The sequence below is a fragment of the Erpetoichthys calabaricus genome, chromosome 5, assembly GCF_900747795.2.
Source record: "Erpetoichthys calabaricus chromosome 5, fErpCal1.3, whole genome shotgun sequence".
Lineage (NCBI taxonomy): Eukaryota > Metazoa > Chordata > Cladistia > Polypteriformes > Polypteridae > Erpetoichthys > Erpetoichthys calabaricus.
The window spans coordinates 174,705,794-174,718,571 of record NC_041398.2 but is presented as its reverse complement, the minus strand read 5'-3'; positions in this window follow the sequence as shown (position 1 = coordinate 174,718,571).

Genomic DNA, 12,778 nt, shown 5'->3' with positions numbered 1-12,778 from the left:
AGATCTGGAGAAGAAGACTACCCTCATAACTGTGCAAACTAACCTGGCTAAGGCAATCAAGAAGGCAGAGTAAGCATATGCTCAAAAAATACAACAATATCAGAGATGCACTGAACATGTTGAGGGGTCATGTCATCACAGTCTACAAAGTACCTTCTCTCTATGACAGTGATGCCTACCTCCCTGACACTGAATGTCTTCTATGCACAGTTCAATGCACTCAACAGTGAGCCCAGAAGGAAATCTACCCCTCTCCCAGACGAGCAGGTAATCTGTCTGACCACAGCCGCAATGAGACAAGCTCTAGTCAGAGCAAACACACATAAAGCTTCCGGTCCTAACAACATACCTAGATGGGTGCTCAAGGAGTGTGCCGACCAACTGGCTGACGTCCTCACTGATGTGTTCAACATCTCCTTGAGTCAGGCAGTTGGTTCCAAAATAATCATCTGTAACTTACCTGAATGATTATCACCCCATGGCACTTCCATCAGCCATCATGAAGTGCTTTGAGAGACTGGTCATGAACCACATAAAAGCTATCCTCCCCAGTTCTCTGGACCCCCTTTCAGTTTGCTTACTGCCCCAACCAGTCTACAGATGATGCCATAACCACTGCACTTCATCTGTCACTGACACATTTGGACAAGAGAGACTGTCATGTAAGGATGCTGTTTATCGACTTCAGGTAAGCATCCAAAATTATCATTCCACAGAGACTGTTCACTAAGATGAGCTGGATGGGTCTCAACACCCACCTTGTATACTGGATTTTAGACTTCCTGAAGAAAAGGCCTCAGTCATTCCTAATCGGCATCAACACCTCCAGAACTATCACACCAAGCACAGGAGCATCACAGGGCTGCATCCTTAGCCCGTTGTTTTTTACACTGCTGACACATGACTGCTCAGCAGTGTTCATTTCAAACCAGATTACATCAAGTTTGCAGATGACATGACGGTGGTAAGTCTCATTAAGAACGATGATGTCTCAGCATACACAGAGCAGGTGACAAGAGTGGCTGTCTTGTGTAAGTGCAACAATTTCTCTCTTAATGCTAAAGAGACAAAAGGCATGATAATAGATTTCAGGAAATCCAGCACTGCTCACCTACTTCTCTCCATCGATGGTGCTATTGTTGAGAAGGCAAAAAACACTACGTTCCTGGGAATCCACATCATGGATGACCTTTCTTGGTCACTCAACTCAGCCTCCATTGCCAAGGGGGCTCAGCAGCATCTGTACTTCTAGCAAAGACTAAAAAGATAGAGTCTCACCCCACCAATCCTTACCACATTCTATAGGAATACCACTGAAAGTCTGCTCTCTAGCTGCATCAAAGTCTGGCATGGTAACTGTTATGTTTAGGACTGCAACATACTATACAGCGCATAGTGAAAGTAGCTGAGAAGGTTGCCGGTGTGCCTCTACCTCCCACCCATTACACGGACTCTTCTCTTCTCTCTTCCGGCAAGCAGTATCAAAGTTTCCTCTCTGTTTATGCAAGACTGAGTAATGGCTTCATACTACAGGCCATCAGAATTCTGAACACACAAAAATGTTTAGCTCCTGTTTAACCAGTGCCATTCCAGTGTAGTACCTCACTTTATGCTTTATATACTTGTCACATTACACTTTGGACTTTTTCAACAGCATCTGCTCTTTATATTTTGTTTTGTTTATTGATACAACAGGCACACTAATATCCTGTTATGTGCTTTTTATACTTGTCACTAACTCAAAGAGGTTCAACGCTGTAAGCTGTACAATATCATACTTATAGTACAATATGACTTTATTCTGGAAGGTTTAAATCCCTTTCACACTAAACAGTTATATGGTTGTAATGTCTATTTATGCTTTGTTTCTGTCGCACCTTGCATCTTATTGTATGTTGCACCAGGGTTCCCTGAGATATGTTGTCTTCATCTTACTATGTACGTGTACACAGTTGCCGATAACAATAAAATAAACTTGACCTTGATCTTGAATTGCAAGATAGAGATAGATAGATAGATAGATAGATAGATAGATAGATAGATAGATAGATAGATAGATAGATAGATAGATAGATAGATAGATAGATAGATAGATAGATAGATACTTTATTAATCCCAATGGGAAATTCACATTCTTCAGCAGCAGCATACTGATACAATAAATAATATTAAAGAATGATAATAATGCAGGTGAAAAACAGACAATAACTATGTATAATGTTAAATGTTAACGTTTACCCCCCCGGATGGAATTAAACAGTCGCATAGTTTGGGGGAGGAACGATCTCCTCAATCTGTCAGTGGAGCAGGACAGTGACAGCAGTCTGTCGCTGAAGCTGCTCTTCTGTCTGGAGATGATACTATTAAGTGGATGCAGTGGATTCTCCATAATTGATAGGAGCCTGCTGAGCGCCCTTCGCTCTGCCACAGATATTAAACTGTCCAGCTCCATGCCAACAATAGAGCTTGCCTTCCTCACCAGTTTGTCCAGACGTGAGGCGTCTTTCCTCTTAATGCTGCCTCCCCAGCACACCACTGCGTAGAAGAGGGTGCTCGCCACAACTGTTTGATAGAACATCTGCAGCATCTTATTGCAGATGTTGAAGGACGCCAGCCTTCTAAGGTAGTATAACCGGCTCTGTCCTTTCTTGCACAGCGCATCAGTATTGGCAGTCCAGTCTAATTTATCATCCAGCTGCACTCCCAGATATTTATAGGTCTGCACCATCTGCACACAGTCACCTTTGATATTCACTGGGTCTATGAGGGGTCTGGGCCTCCTAAAATCCACCACCAGCTCTTTGGCACCAGCTCTTTGGTTTTGCTGGTGTTCAGGTGTAGGTGGTTTGAGTCGCACCATTTAACAAAGTCATTGATTAGGTCCCTATACTCCTCCTCCAGCCCATTCCTGATGCAGCCCACGATAGCAGTGTCATCAGCGAACTTTTGCACATGGCAGGACTCCGAGTTGTATTGGAAGTCCGATGTATATCCAACTAATGAGGTACTGAGGTGTTACCCGTTGCACAACTGCACTCAGGTCCTAATTTGGGATCCTGACGTGGTTCATTGTGTGGTGGGGGTGGAAATGTGCATGCTCTTATCCCATCTATCTCTCTGTAGTGAAGCCTTAGTGTTAGTATCAAAAAACTACAGAGTGTCATCATGATTTCCAAGGAAATACAAAACAGCAGAGTTACTATCACTTTGCTGCTTGGGATGCCATAAAATCTTGATGTCATTCATTCTCAAACATGAACTCATACTCCTCATTGGGAGTACATGTAGGACGCTTCATAATTAGTTCTTATCCTAATCACACTTTTAGTGCAATTTCTAGGAATAATTCACTGATGCTTAATAAGTATGAGCAGTGTACTCTGACTTGGCCATCCTGGATCATATAAATTGTTTTTAAGCTATTCCTGTGTAGCTTTGACTTTACGCTTGTGGTTGTTGTAATGCTGGGAAACAAATCCTCCAAAGGCACAGATTTCTGGCAGACAATATCAGGTTTTACTTGAATATTTTCCTATATTTTGCTACATTCATTTTACTTTCATACCCTCACAAGGCTTTCAGGGCCTGCCACCACTTGGGTTCATGGTGACAATGGAGTGTTTCTGCTAATGTGTAGTGTTTTTGCTTATGGCAACATGATGTTTAGTCTAATGGACAAAAAGCTAAATTTTGTGCTCACCAGACCACAGTCTTCTTCCAGCTGACTTCTTCCAGACAAACTGTAGCTTAGATGCCATGTGTGTTTTTAAATAACAGTGCCTTTTTCTTTGTTACTCTACTCTCAAGTTGGGATTGATGGCACCTAGCATCAGTCGTTGTATGCACAGTCTTTCCAATCTGATCAAATGTAGCTTGTCACTCATTCAGAGTTATCATAGGTTTCTTGGCAGATTCTCTCACTAGGCTTCTCCTTGCACGATCACTCACTTTTTGTATAAGGCCTGCTTTAGTCAGTTTTACGTATGTGCCACACTCTTTCCCTTTACTTAATGACAGAGCTAACTGTACTACAGGGTATATTCAGTGATTTGGATATTTTCTTGTCTCCATTCCTGGACCTGCACTTTTCAATCACCTTTTTAAGAGGTTGTGTAGAGTGTTCTTTGGTCTTCATTGTGTAGGTTAGGCCACACTAATGACTCATCACAACTTGACGCTTCCAGTTGACTGGTGTGGGATTTGTTGTCTTCCGTGTATGTAACACTGCTTGTATGTTCATATAAGTCTTGTATAGTTTAACAATTTTCTGTTGGTACATTGCTAGAGTGACAATGTGCACGCATTTTGAGCCAGTACTTAGTGAGGATCACTCGTACATACAAACTGAGGATGAAATTCTGTAACTTTGACTAATGTTGCCTATTGACACCAGTTGCGCACTCACCACTATATTAATTCATTATTACAGTGGAACCTCGGTTTGCGAGCATAATTCGTTCCGGAAACGTGCTCGTAGTCCAAAGCACTCGTATATCAAAGTGAATTTCCCCATAAGAAATAATGGAAACTCAGATGATTTGTTCCACAACCCAAAACTATTCGTATAAAAATGATTAATACAAAATATAAAGTAAAAATACATAAAACAAATTAACTTGCACTTTACCTTTGAAAAGAATCATGGCTGGTGTGAGTGAGTTTCTAAACTCTTGTGGGATTGCACCCAACGGGACGACACGCGGAAGAGCATCCCAAAGCAATCGTAGTCTCCCAGCGCTGTAGCAGTTCTACGTAAAAGCGAATCCAAAAAGATCGCGGACATGCTATAAGCGCCTGCCGTCAATGGGTGATACAAGGAACAAGGAACATTATAAATGTGCAGGGCCCTGCCTGACTGCTGTGTCTGTGTATAAATAACCGCGCTGTTGCTGTTTCAAGCTGAATAAAGCTTGTGTTGCTAAAGTACTGAGACTCAGCTTCGTGTTTTAGGGTGCCAGACGGGGACTCGCATGTCACAGCACACACGCGCACGCGAGCACACACACACACACGAGCGCGCGCGAGCGAGCACACATACACACACACACACGAGCGCGCGCGTGCACACAGTCACAATGCTAATGCTGTAGTAAACACTATACGCTCGTACAGATGTTGACTATATGAGTGAGGCACGCCGACTCAGACGGAGAATTTGAGACGATTGCCCACAATCCCACAGTGAGAGAGAGAGAAGAACCATCAGCTCAGTTGTGATGACATGACGCTCAGCAGACAAACTACTCGTACTGGAAGACCTTGCTCGTTTATCAAGTGAAAATTTATTAAAAATTTTTGCTCATCTTGCAAAACACTCGTAAACCAAGTTACTCACAAACCGAGGTTCCACTGTAATTACTTTCCATTTATGCTACTGCTCCTCCAATCAGGCTTATATTACTGAGAATTTCAAGGTGAGTGAATTGTTTTAGTAGTGGGTTGCATGAAGATGCAGTGGTTAGTGTTGCTGGCTAATGGCTCATAGTTTGTTTCTCAGTCCAGTCCCTGTCTGTGTGACATTTACTTGTTCTCCTTGTATCTTTGTGAGTTTTTGCTGTGAGATCTGGTATTCAATTGGCATCTCTAACTAACTACAACCCCATCTGACACAGCTGTTTTCACATAAATAAAAGTGCACTTTTATTCAAGACTATAACCGAAGAATAAAGAAAGCAAGTTACAGTTGGTGGTTGATATGACAGCTTGCATGGTGCAATGCTAAGAACTGCTGATTTCAAGTGACGGTGAGATACGAAGAAGGCAGCTTCGCCAGCGTTTGTGTGTCAGAACCCTTTTGGGGGGGGGGGGGGGTAGCATGCATCGTGGTACACTGCAGACCTATAGCGCGTTTTTATGTCAGATGGGGTTGTATGGATTGATTCTGAATGCGACTGCGAGAATGAGAAGTGAATTAAAAAAAATTTAAAAAAAGCTAACCTTTACCAGTATCATAATTACACCGGCTGTTACAGACTGAAATCAAATTTATGTTGTTATTCTAAAATTGTAAGAATAAGAGCAGTTCACTTCTCGAAGTGGAGCCGTGCGGGATCGAACTCACCACCCTCTGATTCCCAGTCAGGAGCTGATACCATTACGCCACCGCGGCAGTTGTAGTAAGTGTGTCAATGTGGCATGCTAACGCGGCTTTTTTTTTTTTGTGCAGTTATATTTTTGAATAAAAGCGCACGTGTTCTCTTATTTGTACCTTTTGTGAAAGTGTTTCTTTGATATATGGACTTCAGGCTTCATACATTATATAGTTTATGCCTACATTTTGTCATTTACTATTAGAATATGAAAAACGTTTCTGTTTTAAAAATGTGTTTGCACAGACTACTATAGAAACGGAACACACATGAAATGCGTGTATTCCAAATAACACTATATTATTTCCACTCTAAAACTCCACTTCAATCCCAGATAATCAAATCAAGGCAAAGCATGAGCTAGGAGAAATTCGTACTAAGTTGGTGGGGGGATGGAATAGCTGGCTGCTAGTAGCTTGTGTTTATCAGCACATTTAGATGACAAAGGACTCTGGCGGAGAAGTGCAAACGGATTTAAGACGCGATTTAAGGTGGGACGGATTTACGAGTTTTTTCGTAGGCTCTGGTAATTCTAGTGTTAAATGTTTGAAAGCCTGATGACCCCGATTCCCTTGACTCACTAACACAATGTTTTACTTGTATTTCTGAATGGATGAATAGTAATTTTCTCAAGCTAAATAAAGAGAAAACTGAAATTTTAGTGATTGGCACGGCATGGCAGCAAAGCCAGCAGCTGATTGAGCAAAGAGGAGGTAAAAAAAAAATTTGTTTCTCATTGTATCACCGTTTAAGAGAGGGTTTCAGAGGAGCGACCGCATCTCCTTGGGGTGCATTCAGCCCCCCTCTTCACAGCGCGAGCGGCAGAGACATGAAGTGGCTGGTGTGTAGCACAGGCAAGGGGTTGGTGAGAGAAGCAACCAGGGGGGAACCTCCTAGTAGATTATTTATTTATTTAAGAACTTGCACTGGACTTTAAACACTTTTTTTTGTTTTTTAATAAAAGCACTGAACACTTTGCACTAACCTCTTGCTGATTGTGTGTGTTCTCATTTGCGTGGGTCATCTCGGTTTACGACTACCTGGCAGGGAGAAAATTCTTCGTTAGTTGTGGTAATTACAACTCAAAGACACATGATATCCTATATGGTGTTATACAAGGCTCTATCCTGGGTCCGCTACTTTTCTCAATCTACATGCTTCCGTTAGGTCAGATTATCTCGGGGCACAACGTGAGCTACCACAGCTATGCTGATGACACACAGCTGTATTTATCAATAGCACCTGATGACCCAGATTCCCTTGACTCACTAACACAATGTCTTACTTGTATTTCTGAATGGATGAATAGCAATTTTCTTAAGCTAAATAAAGAGAAAACTGAAATTTTAGTGATTGGCAATAATGGATACAATGAGGTTATTAGAAATAAATTCGATGCAGTAGGATTAAAAGTCAAGACGGAGGTAAAAAACTTAGGGGTAACTGTTGACTGTAACCTGAATTTTAAATCCCATATTAATCAGATCACTAGGACAGCATTTTTTCACTTAAGAAACATAGCAAAAGTTAGACCTCTTATATCATTGAAAGATCCTGAGAAATTAGTTCACGCTTTTGTTTTCAGTTGACTAGATTACTGTAACGCACTCCTCTCAGGACTACCCAAAAAAGACATAAATCGTTTGCAACTAGTGCAGAATGCAGCTGCTAGAATCCTAACTAGGAAAATAAAATCCAAGGACATTTCTCCAGTTTTTATGTCACTACACTAGTTACCTGTGTCATTCAGAATTGACTTTAAAATACTGCTTATGGTTTATAAAGCCTTAAATAATCTCGCTTCATCTTATATATTGGAATATCTGACACCCTATATTCTAAATCGTAACCTTAGATCCTCAAATGAGTGTCTGCTTAGAATTCCAATTTGCAAAACTTAAAAGAAGTGGTGAGGCGCCCTTCTGCTGTTATGCACCTAAAATTTGGAATAGCCTGCCAATAGGAATTCGCCAGGCTAATACAGTGGAGCACTTTAAAAAACTGCTGAAAACACATTACTTTAACATGGCTTTCTCATAACTTCACTTTAATTTAATCTTGATACTCTGTATATTCAATTCATTATAATAACTATTCATGGTGGCTCTAAAATCCGTACTAACCCCTACTCTCTCTTCTGTTTCTTTTCCCGGTTTTTTGTGGTGGCGACCTGCGCCACCACCACCTAATCAAAGCACCATGATGTTCCTACATTGATGGATTAAAAGCCAGAAGTCTGCATGACCATCATCATCAAGTCCTTCCAGTGGGAATCCTAAATACAAAGAGGACTGTTTTATTTATATTAGGTAGAATGCCCAGAGGGGGCTTGGCGATCTCATGGTCTGGAACCCCTGCAGATTTTATTTTTTTTCTCTCCAGCCGTCTGGAGTTTTTTTTTGTTTTTTCTGTCCCCCCTGGCCATCGGACCTTACTCTTACTCTATGTTAATTAGTGTTGTCTTATTTTAATTCTTACTTTGTCTTTTCTTTTTCTATTTTTCATCATGTAAAGCACATTGAGCTACATTATTTGTATGAAAATGTGCTATATAAATAAATGTTGTTGTTGTTGTTGACTATTGACAGTTCAAGAGGCTCCCAGTGAGTGTGGAGCTGATCCGGATCATCACACTAACTGCTTTTGCATTTGATGGTGGGAGGAACGAAGCCGAGTCACGCAGCATTAGGAGTATTTGGTTATTCTTTATGAATTGCTTAATGCTTTCATTACATTTCATTATTTGTTAAAGACATATGACTGTCTCACTAACCCTTTGGTTAGCTTTGCTGCTTCAAGACTCTAGGAGGCTGATATTGAATTCTGACCCAGTAAATGTCTGTGTGGAGTGTGCAGATTCTCCTGGCATTCACACATTCAGATTTCCCTCTCACTGTATAAAGCACTGCATTGTAGGGTAATTGGTGATATTAAATATTTTGGTCTGAATGAGTATGGTTGTGAGTTTAAGCGTGCCCTGAGATCAACTGTTGTCTCCTTTATGGCTGACTCTTAATTAGAATTGGCAGGTGAGAAGCTGGATAGGTGGATAGCTAAATGACATCTAAATGTATCTTGGGAAACCATGCTGTTGCTGTTGTTTACAGTGACCAATTTTAATTTCTTTCTACATGTGCATTTAAAATCCTTGTGAAGTGTTACTTGGTTGTGTCTTAATCATTTATATGCCAGATAAGAAAAGTGTGGGTTTTCTATCAGCTCTGTGCTGAATTAGAGCCAATTTGCTTCTTCACTGTGATTTCTTATGTTCCTAAAAAATAGGATCAGTCTATTCCTGCCTCGTTTCTACAATATACTCACCTACTAGTACAGCTTGCACTAATAGATTTGTAAACTGACAAAACACAAACTGAGTAACCCCAAACTGAATGCAGTTTTGAAGTGTATTTTTAAAATACAAATACTCACTTATTCATAACAATACAAGTGTTATGAACAGATAAATGCCCTTCATCAGTTTGTTTCCCTCCAGGATCAGAGCAATCAGTTGAAAGGAGAAAAACATTCTATATACCCTTATTCAACTGCTCATATGTGTACTGTCACTTCTTTCTCAACACTTGGAAGTAGGGAAGTAAATTTAGATTAACATTTCTTCTGTTTTCCCAGTTTCAGTCACACAAAGGATCCTGTCTGAAAATCATCTTCCCTGGATCCTAACTTCGTATCATTGAATGCTTTACTTTTGTCCTGCTTTTATTTTCCTACACTCATAGTAGCACCTTTCAGTGTCTCTGTCTTTAGGGTAGACTTGAAGACCACAACACATAGCTTTATTCACATTTGTCTAAAAAGATTGAGTTCTGCCAGTGACATTCTTGGGTGCACAATGATTTGACCAATAGCTATGGAAAGTAAGAACTCAGTAGTGAATGTTTTCCAAGATTTCCTTCAAAACTGGCAGTTACTTTGAAACGTAGGTTGAATCACTCAGTTTCACCATTTGCTTGCGTGTATTACAACAAAGATTTTCCTACGTTCCTTACTGACAGGGGTAGCTGCATGTGCTGCCAAGCCACTGTAGATGATTAAGAAAACAAAATAGATTTGAGTTCAACCGCCTGAGGCAGGCACAGGTCACTCCACTGGCTCTCAGAAGAAACGTGTATTAAGTTCAGATCCTTTTTTGCTTGCCTATAGAGTAGTCAGTGGATCAAGACTGTTGTATATGGAGACACTCATGTTGTTCTATGCTTCTTTTCGCCCACTCAGGTCTGCTAATGAATGACATCTAGTGATGCCACCTCTTCTTTTAATCAAATCTCAGTGCAGAGTTTTTACATTTGTAGCTCCTAGCTGATGGAATGAACTTCCAACTCTACCTGAACTGCTGGCTCCTTCTACGTGTTTAAAAAACATTAGAAAACTCTTGCTCTGTCGTCCCATTCTCCAGCCTTCTTGAGTTGTGTGGGTGCCAACAGGGGATGCAGTAGGTGATCCTTGATCCCTACTTTGTGGGGTTACCGATTGACTGAGAAATGCCTCCAGCAGGTTACTTCCAGGTCTAAGTTACAAGAAGAAGCTTACCCTCATCCATGTTAGTTGGAATCAGATGGAAGAGGACAATGCTTGCCTGGGAGGAGCGGAGGAAAGAAAAGAAGAGAAAAATTGTTTTTTTGTATAGTGCTTGTTCAAACCGTGTTAAGATAAGATTTTGTAAAGGTAATTATATATAATAAAACCTTTTATTTAAAACAGGGACTTGAATCTGTGAGGCTGTGTGTAGGGTTTGGGGGGCAGTAATGCCCCCTAGTGTTGACAATGTAATTGTGAATATTTCTCTCTTTTAGGGAAGTTACAAATTTTGCACTGATGAATTGAGAGGCTGACTGTCTAAAATCAATTCTTTCAGATATTGTTCCCTTCTAAAACTGATGTGAGAAATTTAATCACCATAAAATATTTCACTTGAGGGATGAATGCAACTTCTGTAATGGTTTATAAGTTATTATAAAATGGCAGTTCAAAATTGCATCAGTAAATGGTCCTACAATTTCAGTTCCACATTCTTCTCATGGACCATTAGGAAAGGGTGTAGGTTGTAGTAGAGATGCATGTACAATTGTGTGGATTTGACACATTATATACTACATGAACCAAATGAACAACTGACCTCTTCTGTTATGTTCAGACCAACAGCATAGATTTCATAATCTGTTTTTTGCCCTTACAGTTCCTTGATGATTCTCATATGCAATATGAACACGTCTCTCCAGCTTCTCTGACACCAGCAAGTGATGTAATCTATTAATAATACAGCCATCTACTAAAACAGCTTAAATCTGAAATAGGCTCAAAGTTTGAATCTAGTTCTTTTTCAGATAATGGCAATTTTCTTTGTAAAAGTTCTCTTCTTTTAATATGCAATAGACAATTAAAACAAGCAAATTTGCAGTAAAAATTTCATGTGTAATAATTGACAGGAATGCCCTTTTTAATGTCCTTTTCCATTGTGCTATTTACTGTAGATATGAGTAAATTTAATAAACAATCAGCTATACTATAACATGAATGAGGTTTGTACTGAATCATGTGATTGAGGTTCTGTGGTCTGTCCATAGATCTAACTATGTGTAATTCTGCTCTTCCTATTCAGGTCTATAGCAAGGGTCAACAGATAAGTTTGACTTGGATCCAAATTCTTGCAGAGCCACTATTCTTTAGACCAGGCCTTGTCCTGACTCTGCCCAACCACCCTCTTCATACACACATATATTATTATCATTCTAGACAAGCAAGCTGAATCATTTTAATTAATCTTTTTCTCATGAAACCCCACACTATTTGTACTGTACCCAAACACTTCTACTGGTTAGCCGGGAAGTAATATTCAACATTCATGCTGCAAGTTAGCTTTCAAAAAGAACAGGACAATTGATACTGAGAATCTTTATATCAGTGATACATCAACTAAAAAGTAAGTCTTTATGATGTCATCATTCCAAAATTCTCAAAGGACCTGTCTGATCTGCAATGATACAGTTGCTATCATAAGAGAGTACAAATATAAGGTACCACTGTCATCAGAAGCATGACATTTACAATAAATCTAATCTAAAGCAGTTTAAGGCTCGGCACAGGCACAGACAAATTAAGGACATGAATGCAAGCTACAATCAGAGCAAGAAAATGTTAACCCATCCACTAACTCAACAAGAACAAGTGCTTCCCTTCCAGCTATGTGGATACTGACCAAACTCAATAAGGCCTTCACTGATGCTGAGGTATTAAAAAAGGGCATTATAGACATTTTATTAGAGTTTGCTAGTGATAAATCAATACATAATGTTATTGAATCTGTGAAAAAGGTAACTATGTCATCTAAAACTACTGCACATTCTGTTTATGTGTTGGCAGCAAATACCAAAGTCAAGTGACAGATGGTGTCAGTCAGGCTACTCATATATCCTTGCCATTGGCAGACAAAAGGCAGGGCACAACTGTACATTTATGTACAATATTTTTGTGGAGCAGAACTGAGAAATAAACAGCTGGCATATAGTAGGGAAGGGTTCTTAGATTCTCTGCTCACCTACCCCTTTTTGCCCTAGTGCTGCAACTGAGCCATTTGAGAAGCTTGCTTATGAAGCAGAGCCCTCCCGCATGCCTTTCTTCTACATGATGACTTTATAATCAGACAGGCAAATATGGAGTGATTATTTAATTAT